General features: G+C 36.1%; 1 long non-coding RNA gene across 1 annotated transcript; it reads right to left on the reverse strand.

The window, feature by feature from the left end:
• Window positions 1-1642: 1642 nt before the first annotated feature.
• LOC116078057 lies at window positions 1643-10498 on the reverse strand. Its single transcript, XR_004113411.1, has 6 exons — window positions 10466-10498; window positions 8514-9347; window positions 4801-4953; window positions 3124-3241; window positions 2274-2333; window positions 1643-1884 (listed from the first exon to the last, which is right to left on the reverse strand). It is a non-coding gene; the product is annotated as an uncharacterized LOC116078057 (long non-coding RNA).
• Window positions 10499-10792: the final 294 nt, after the last annotated feature.

Genomic DNA, 10792 nt, shown 5'->3' on the forward strand with positions numbered 1-10792 from the left:
TGTAGTTGCTGAAGGAGAATATATAAAATTTCAGGAACAGGATAGATTGCCAGAGATGTGTAATGGAGTCAGCAGTTGTCCTAAAGTAGGAAAATTTGGCCAACATAGAACTTTGTTTTGAACATCTTATGTTGGGGAAAAGAGATCAGATTTTATATAAGACCACAAGCTAAGGCTAGTAAAGCTTAAGTCTTAAATAAGACTTTATAGTGTAAGGGAAAGTGATATTCAAACTATTGTGACTAGCAAGGAGGTAACAACCTATTGTAACCTCCGATATTTAGGGTGTATTGGTTAATGGAGGATTAAGACACTGGGAGTGGAGTTTAGTACTGTGTATACAATGTGTAAATGTTTCTCTTAATGATATGTAGTTTTCATTTGAATTATTCAGGGTTTCAATTTCCTCACTTGCCTAGCGAAAACATTAGGAAAAATTTAGAAGAACTCCAGGCTATAGTGTTACATTATATATATATATATATATATATATATATATATATATATATATACATGTATATGTATATATATGTATATATACATATATATATATACATACATACACACATTATATATATATGTATACATATATATGTATATACATATGTGTGTATATGTACCCATACACATATATATCAGTGTATATATATAAAATATATATAAGTGTTTATATATGTATATATATTGTTTAGAAATGCTTGCTTTATTGCCCTGTCTGACCTTAAACTTGACTCTCACCCCACCATGGGATCTGAATGCTGGATACAGAAGTGTGGCACTAGCCAGGACTTTGATGTCCATAACATTCTCTCAAAACTTTCTTTTATCATACTGTATGTCCCAGAAAAAAATATAATCTGAACCTAATGAAAAACCCAGTTTCAAAATCTAAAGTGTTTGTGCCAAGTCTAAAGACCTGAGTTCAATGCCTGGGACCCAGGTAAAGGCAGAAGGAAAGTATCAATAGCCTGCTATAACATGCTATCACTCCCCCTGGCCCCAGCATGCATTCAACCATATAGTAAAGATTAAAGTCACTTGCAGTTTAATTAGAATCAGTTTTCTTGATCCTGCGATGGAAGTTATTAGGAAAAGAATCTCCAGCAACATATGACGTAGGCCTATGCAACTAGAGATATTAAAAAGATAATGCTAACATTTGAAATGTAAATAAATAAAATATCCAATAAAAAATTTAAAAAGAAATAAACAAATAAAGAAATGCAAATCCAATAAATAATATTAATTACTGAAAATTTTAAAAAATTTTAAATTTTCATTATTTAAAACAAATTTTAAATTCAAATATATTCTGATTATATTCTTCCCCAGTACCATGTCCCTTTAGATCCTCTGTGTTTCCTACCCATCCAGCTTCAATTTCCTTCTTAAAGTAGAAATAAAGACCAGTCCTGGAGTAGATTATAAAGCCTGTGTCACTTTATTGGAGAAAACTGATTTTCCCTCTGCCAGCAGGTATAAATAACAGTTCAGTTTTTTACCTTTATCATAGTGGCTAGATTTTCATTCTCTCAATCACTCATTAAAAAAAAAATAACAAAACAAAATGTTATATGACAAAACAACTATCACATCAAAGTTGAGCAAGACAAACCAACAGGAAAAAGATCCAAAGACAAGGCACAGGAATCAGAAATCCATTTTTTTGCATGCTCAGGAATCCCATAAAAGTATTACACTGGAAGCGACAATATAAGTGTAGATGGCCCGGTGGAGATGTACACAGGCCCTGTGCTTGCTGCTTCAGTCCTTCGAGTTTAGATGAGCTCATGTTGATTGGAAGGGACTCGTTTTCTTGTTGTCCTCCATCCATTCTAGCTCTTAGATTCTTTCTTCTTCCTCTTCTGTTGTGCTCTCTGAACTCTGAGGGGAGATGGTAACATATTATTTAGGGCTGAATGTTCCAAGGTTTCTCACATGCTGAGTAATGTCTGTCTGCGTGTTTCTATATTTGTTCCTACCTGCTGCAGGAGGAGATATAAATTTTCTAGGAACTATGCAGATTACAATTTCTGTAGCAAAGAGCTAAATACAAGTTTTTTTTGTGGATACAAGTGTAGATCCCTTTTTTGTTCTACATATTGAGATTTCACCTTAAGTTTCTTATCAAGCCATGAACCCTTTCCAAATATTCTGTTTATATGAAACTTCGGCTTTACTATGGATGGACATCATCAAAGAATTTCTATCTTTCTGGCCTTGTTGCTATCATTCACATGCACCAGTCCCTTACGACATATATTTACACTTACCTCTGATCATATAATACATGTTGTCTCTGTCCATGGCTGCATTCTTTTCTGATAGGCCATCTGAGGATAGGACAAAGAACTTAGTCAAGAGAACCCGAGTTCAGTTGACATTTCCATTTTGAGAGGTATATTTTAGCATTGAAAGGAGAATTCTTTTTTGTTCCTAAAGAACATAGCCACTTAATCTGATTCCCAGAATTCCCTGCACTTCACTGCCTTTTAGTAATAACCAGTATAAGAACACATGTTATGATAGAAAGGGACTGCAACTTCATTATCTTATTGTTGCAACTTTGGAGGAAGGAAGTGAGTGGCTCCTAATAAGATACTAACTGTTCTGTTTTCCACTGAAATTTTTCTTGTTTATTTCAGAAAGTATACATGATTTATATCATCATTTGTATTAGTTACATTTTTGAAGTGAATAAAGGACAGTGGGATAGGGTTTTCTTTAATGTCATCTTTATAGACAAAATTGTGACAATAGCTAGAGAATAAAGATGAAACAATAAGTGTCATAATGGGGCTATTAAGTAGCTTCACAAGACATATATTTTAAAAATAAAGAATCTGGGACTAAGGAGATAGCTTAGTGGTTAAGAACATTAGTTCCTTTTCCAAAGGTCCTACATTCAATCCCCAGAAACCACATGGTGGTTCACAACCCTCTGTAATGGGATGTGATGGCCTCTTCTGTTGTGCATGAAGATAGAGTACTTAAGTATATAAAATACATAAATAAATAAATCTTTAAAAAAATAAATAAACTAAGAATAAAAGAAAATCTCTAACTTTCCTAATGTGGTCACGTATGTCTAAAGAAGGAATAAAATTTGCCTTTGGTTCATACCTGTCGGAAACCCAACATGTGTGGTAGATTCACAGCACACCAAGGAATAACTGCATTTATATTGTACCAGATGGTATTTTTATATTTATATTCAGTGAAGTCCTTTCCTCTGTCTTGTCTGACATGGGGTAACATGACAACAAGATTAACACATTTTGTAATGCAATCCTCTTTGTTGTTGTAAACGAAGGAAAGACTAACACTCCCTACATTCTAGACTTCAAATCATGGCTCACCGCTAACTCAACCTTCTCCATATTTCTGCTCTAAGTTAGTATTAGGAATCAGGATTATTATTTTTGGAACCCCTTTGCTCTATTTTGCTGTATTTCTTCTCCCTAAGTTGTTATCAGGTAACCACTACCACTATACAGACCAAAGCAAGCATTGCCTTATTTTAAAATTTGCACCTGAAAGTACATTTAAATCTCCTCAATTTGTTTATTTATCTATTGTGGAGGTTAAAATCACTAATGGTTTTATTCAAAAAAATATTTCCTTTGGAAGGCAAGCTACTGGGACCAAAAGACTTCTTGCTCTACTTGGGTTATGATCTTCTAGATATGTATGCTAAAGGCATGTTCTGTCAGAGACCTAGGTTTTCAGAACGGATCTTTCTATGGACTGAAAGGCTTCAAGTTTTACTTGACAAAGAGCTTTGCTCAACCCCCACATCCTACTACATACTTAGAGTATTGAGTAGCTATCAATTAAGCATCTTTCAAGTCCATTTATCTGTCAGTGGTCTGTACTACACTGAAGAAATCCAATATAACCTCTTGCCTGGATAGGAACAGCCCGCTTTCGCGTCTCTCTCATGCTCTTTTCTTACTTTCACTCCTATGCTTAGCAATTACTGTTATTATTTCAATGTATAAATCACATTCAATTCACCATTTAACATAAAATTACCACTTAGCATCTTCTGTCATTTACAGTACAACTTGTATCTATATAATAACACACAAAGCCCGGCCTTATCTGTCTGATAACCCCACTCTCACTACAGATTCTGCTGCTTTATCCTGTACTGTGCTCAAACACAGCATCTTCACCAGTCTTTAATGACATCAAATATATTTTTTTGAGGTTTGGCCTCTTGCTATGTATTGTAATGCTAAATTCTGTACCTTAAGGTCTAGGCCTACAAGTATACATTAAAAGTTTACCAGCTTGTGTTACACTAATACTCTTCCTTAATTTAAACATAGCTATAGGCAATTACTTAGAGGTAGGCAGGTTTGTTTTTATTTTTTTTATTTTTATTTTTATTTTTATTTTTTAGTTACAAAGTTGATCAGAGCAGAACTAGAAGGAGAGGAGGAAGCCACTATGAGGGGATATGGAACATGAGTACAAAGCTAGAGGAAACTGCAGGTATTTGATGTTCACCACTGGGGAATTAGCCAGGTCAGCAATGGGAAAATAAATTAGGGATTAGCCTCCCCACTCCGACCCAGTCATTGTCAAATCCAAATAAAATAATCGTACTCTGAATCTCATTTATTTTTAAACTAGTCGGAGGTAAGCATAAATTGGTTGTACTCCATATTTCTGCCTCATTACCCTGACACACTGTTTCTTCAGGAGTGAGGCTTATATGCTCCCAGATTGCTACATGGCTAGGCCCATCTTCCTTTAAATTTTTCTCAGATTATACATTTTTAAAAGGCTTACCTTCATAAATACTCCAGTATACCACAACACCAAAGCACACTTCTCTTCCTTATTATACGTGGCTTTCTGGTTTTATTTGTAACCCGATTGTCTCACTGAGTCCAGGAAGCAGAGGAACAATACTATTTCCATTGAAGTGTTTACTTCCTATTTCTGATCGAAACATAAATCAATTGATATCAACAATTTTGATATATTTTTACCAACTTATTAAACATGCTCTAATTTGCTACATAGGGAATGAATCTTATTCCCAAAGATTCCAGAACAATAAGCACTTATCATTGAGAAAAGCTTTATACGTTGTGATGAAGCCTAGTTATTCTAAACACACACTAACTAGACTCCAAGCATATGATTGCACTTATCAAATATGGTTGAGTTAAAACAATTATTTGTAAATAAAGAAAATTTATATATACATATATATACTTAAGTATATTTGAATATTCTGTTTTGTTTAAATATTTTATCTGATTTCCAAAACTCTCAGGTTTCTTTAAAAGTATAGTAAAGGTGAAAACCAAAAGGATTGTGTCAGCAAAACTAAGAGCACAAAAAATAGCAATCATAATTTAGAAAGAAGGCAAGATTCATAACAACAACAACAAAAAAAAGTGTGAATCCCAAATACCACATTCTCCCATTTCACTCAAGAACCACAAAGAAGCCTTCTGATTAAGAGTACTCAGTATCCCCGGGGTAGGAGAGGAGCTGTGATTGTGGCTGGTTCACAAAGAGGCCAGTGCACCTAGCTACAGTGCCACACAGCTGCTTTATCTTGCAAACAATCACAGATGTGGGTGCATACAAGCCAAGGGAAAAGTTTTTTGTATAAAAGCCAGAAGGTACAGTTTGTATGCAGGCCAATTTACTTTTGGCTAAAAAAGCACAGTCTCGTGTGTTTTGTTTATGTATTTATGAACATATAAATACAGGAAACACACACACACACACACATATATATACATATATATTCACACTCATATAGATATATACTATATAGGTGTACCAAAAATGAATCCAAGAAGACGTTATGACTTTGAAAAAGAGCAAGGAGAGGTATGTGGGGGGATATCGAGGATGGAAAGGGAAGTAGAAATTATATAATTATAATCTCAAAAGTAAAAGACAAACTTTAAAAGTCATATTTGACTGAGATTACTAGCACTTTTAGGCCCTGTGGAAGCAAATATTCTAGAGGACATCACCATTAGAGTTAGGTCTAATGGGACAGGCTTGTCATCTCAGCTACCCAGAAGGCTGAAGGAGAAGCTTCATAATTTATGGCCACCCCAAACTACAGAGTAATTTGAAGGCTGAGGAGACAACGTAGATGTATAGCAGTAAGAGTAAAGATAAATTCATTTTCATCCAAGACCTCCAACTAGTCTCACAATGTATGGTGAAAATATGTGCTCCAGAATAAAATACAGAGCACATATGAATATATACAATCAGTAAAAATATTCAAAAAATAAACAACAACCTGTGGCTGTGGTAGCAACATGCATTTATCATATTATAATTCTAAAGGTGTAAAAAACTACAGACAAGGAGATTAATAGGCCTACTTTCCTCAAGCAAGCGCTGGTGGAGTCCTTGGGTTTCTAGATTTGGGAGGCTGAATAAATCTTTACATCACAGATTCTCCGTCTCCCCATCTCTGCCCCATCGCTATTTCCTGCTTTGACTTTGACATACTACCTGCCAATCAAATTGGATCATCTGGACATTCTGTCATAGCCCAGTACTTCAATCCTTACTTTAATGGCATCAGTAAAGCCCTCATTATGATGTGGAGAACAGAGTCATAGGCTAGGGAGGGCACTGCATATTCTGGGAGGTGACGGATACTAACTCTGCAAAAGTAGGATTCTCAAAGACTAGGTGCCAGAGTGATTACCTTACTCTGTTTTTTATTTTATTGTTTGTTTCTATCAGTGCCATGCATTTCCATCAGTCTACAGCTTTGATTCTTACTGACTTCCCATCTGTCAAAATGACAGACATCTACAATATTGCCATTCCAGTTATTTCTTCTTGTCTTTCCAAGAGCTTTTGGATGGCATACAAATTCACCTTTTATCTTACTATTACTTTGTTTCTGAAGGCCCATTTAAATTAGTGTGCAATGGGCTAAAGAGATGGCACAACACTTGAGAACCATTGCTGTTCTTACAAAGGACAGGAATTTGGACCTGCGCATCCATATCCTGTGGCTCACAACTGTTTGTAACTTCAGCTCCCTCTTTCTGCCTCCACTAGTACTCATGTGCACCTGGGCATACATATAAATAAAATAAAGTAAAATTTAAGAACTGCTACCTCCTTACGATCTCTTTTGTGGTTGTCACTCTGTACCTTTTCACCTAAGTTTATAGGGTTCACAGATTTATTAATAAAAGGTTTCTGATTGTTTCTCAGGAGCAGAGCATATGTTATGTTTACTATTTACAACGTAATTAACCTAGAATATAAAATTAATAATTATATTCAATTATAATATTTAAGACCCTATCTGTGTTTACTCAGTATTAAAGAAAAACATAGACATGTACGAGGCTTTCTGGAGAGGTGGCTCAGAGGTGAAAATCTCTTACTGTTCTTGTAGAAAACCTGGTTTTGATTTCCAGCATGTATACCTTGCATCCCACAACCCCCTGTAATTTCAATTCTCTAAAGCCTGTGACTCTGGCACGCACCTGCACTCACATGTGCTTACCCATTTCAAGACAAATATTAAAAATAAATGAATCCTTAAAACAAAAAGGAGTGACTGAAATTTTATTGTAGTGCTATATACTTTAAAATAAATAAGGATATGAACTCTATAAGGAGCCTCGTGAATCTGCAGTGCCTTGAACTTGAATTTAAGTCACAAATTTTATCTGATTGGAATTTTAAAGATACTAATCTGAAGTTTTACTTCTAGAGAAAGTAGGACAAAGGGTGCAACGTTTTAAATGTTCATTCTTCTCCAAAGAGTATTCAAAGGTTTTGATTCCTTTGAATTATTTAACATAAAATATATTTAAAATAATTTATAAATAATGTACAAAAGATATATGTAGAATAATATATGCAATAACCCTGCTAATTAAAACCCTCCAGTTTTAAGGAGGCAGAAATTGAGGTACAGGCATGTTTAGTAACTTGCTCAGTTTCACAAACCAGTAGACATGATTCCTGAAAAAACCTTGGCATTGGAGAATTTAATCTCTGTCCCTGTGACAAAACTGTTTTGAATTAATTATTGTGTAACTGGCAGTGATCTTTAGCTTCTGTTCTCTCTGTCTGTGGTCATCTTCAAAGTCAGCAGCATGTTGGACGGACTGAATCTTTCTGTCTTATCAAATACTGTCACATAAGCCTGAACACGGTCAGGGGTGTGACTTATGACACCTACTGGCTGTAAGTAAGACCAAAAATCCTGCCTGACACTTCCTGAAGGAACTGCCATTCAGATGTCTCCCTCATGGGGGATGAAGGGACTTGCCAATTAGCTAACAGGCAGAGTCTGTGCGGCCTGTGCTAGGTAGTGATAACACTGGAGGAACTGTTTAATCATCTTTACATGGAACAATAAAATAGCAGCAACTTGCATAATACATTATCACACTGAAAGAGACACTCAGAAAAAGCAGTGCTATTCAACTGGAAAGTGCTGCATAAATAAGGTCACTTTGCATGGTTGGAAATTCCTTACTTACCATGAGCAAATAACTAGAACTCAGTCTGAATGGTTATTGGTTTGAAATCCAAATACGTATTTTCATACTGGAGATCCCATAAGCCAGTTCACTATGACCTGTAATGGCATATATCTAGAGCAGTGCTATGTTCTACAAATAAACTTCACAGAGTCAGAATGAAATAAGATTATGAACATTTGCTTCCTTGAGAAAGAGCCAAGTGGCCCATCTGGCCTACTGGGGTTCTTCCTAAGGCAGCACAAGGGAAAGTCCTTTAATGTGTGGTTTCCTGTCACTCTCATGGCCAAGAAATCAGGCCACCCCACTGCAGGCAGCAACATTTTAACAGCATGATTCCTGGAACCAGGAAAAACTAGACAAGGGTTTCAACAGAGAAAGAGGCAATGGCACCCATAGATGGTAGTATTCTGATCCTGGAGATGAAAGTAATAACATCTTGCTCTTGGTCTGTTGTAAGAGTCAAGTAAAAAATTATGAGGGGATGAATAAGAATAAACAATCCTATGTAAGAAACCTTTCACTGACCTGATGTTAAAAGTGCTGTGAAAAGGAATTTAAGAACAGCTAGGTAAATAGAGGAAAATTGTGATTCAGTGAAGGTGCTTCCAGGGTATGGGGTGTGAATGAGAATGAGAATTACACCTTATTTGTCACTTTTATATTTTGGAATGTCACTCTCATTGATCTCTCCAAACTCAAGTTTGAAAGAAAAATATATAATTGGAAGAACATACTTCTGTTAGTATAGGAGGCTTCCATCACAGAAGTTAGATTTTCATCAATGCTGAGTTATAATAAAGGGGATCTTAGTTTGATGTAAAGAAGAATTTTCTGACAAAGATAACAGAACAAACTTGGCAAAAGGGATATTGAATTACTAAGGAGTTTAAAGGTAAGCTTAAATACTTCTCTGGTAATACAATGCTGAGTTTAAATTGACATTTAGGGCTTTGGTTATATTTCTGTACCATATTAGTATGCATTGATTGGATTGATCTTTTCTTTCAGCTATAGTTAACTTAGACTGGAAAAATTATGCATATGACAAAAACATAATTCCTGCATGGAGCATGAGGAACGAATGAAAAAGAAAAATTGAAGGAAAGAAGGAGAAAAAGAAAGATAAATTAAAAAAGGAAAAAAGAAAAAATTGAACAGTGATAGGAAAGAGAAGAGAAAGAAAAATGGATGAAGGGAAGGAACAAGGGAGGAAAGAAAGATAAAGGGAATAAATATGAAGTTTTTTCACAACAGAATGCACGCCTTTGAGACCTGGCAGGGTGGGATGGGAGTGGGGTGGTGGGAACATCCTCTTGGAGGTAGGGAGGAGAAATGGGATGAGGAACTGTCAGAGGGCAGACTTCGAGGGGGATAACAACTGGACTGTAAAAAATGATTAAAGATAGTTGCCCGGTGGTGGTGGTGCATGCCTTTAATCCCAGCACTTGGGAGGCAGAGGCAGGCAGATTTGTGAGTTTAAGGCCAGCCTGGTCTACAGAGTGAGTTCCAGGACAGCCAGGGCTACACAGAAAAACTCTGTCTTGAAAAACCAAAACAACAAAAACAAAAAAAAGGTAATTAAAAAACAGCTTCTCCCTGTAAAATTTGAAAATAATTGAATGTCATTAGTTTATGCTAAATTGTAGACAGTCATCCTTATAATTAGTTAACACTCAAAGTGCATACTATTGAGGCACAGAAGAGTGTCTTAATGTATGCCACTGGGGTGCTGGAAACTTTCTATTAGAGATGCTAAGAACCCTTCATAAGAACACTGTAGGTAGGCAATGTCTTCCTTAGACTTTTCTCAGACATCCTGTCTTCTGAATCTGCTTGTCCCTTCATGCAGTGATGGAACTAGAATTCCTTCTTCCTGCAATTTTTCATCAAGCAAGTCCTTTCATACAGAAAAGTTAGTTTAACTCTCATCTCCCTAGTCCCTTGAAGACCTGCACTTTAGGTGGATGTTGGTTTATCTCCAGGCATTCAGGGTTTTCCACTCATTTGGTTCCATTCTATTCTATTCTGTTCTGTTCTATTCTGTTCTGTTCTGTTCTGTTCTGTTCTGTTCTGTTCTGTTCTGTTCTGTTCTATTCCATTGCATCCCATCCCATCCCACCTCATCCCATTCCATCCCATGCCATCCTAACCTATCCTCTCCTATCCCATCCTGTCCTGTCCTATCCTATCCTATCCTATCCTGTCCCATCCCATCCCATCCCATCCCATCCCATCCCATCCCATCCCATCCCATCCCATCCCATCCCATCCCATCT

Source organism: Mastomys coucha, unplaced genomic scaffold (genome assembly GCF_008632895.1).
Source record: "Mastomys coucha isolate ucsf_1 unplaced genomic scaffold, UCSF_Mcou_1 pScaffold5, whole genome shotgun sequence".
NCBI lineage: Eukaryota > Metazoa > Chordata > Mammalia > Rodentia > Muridae > Mastomys > Mastomys coucha.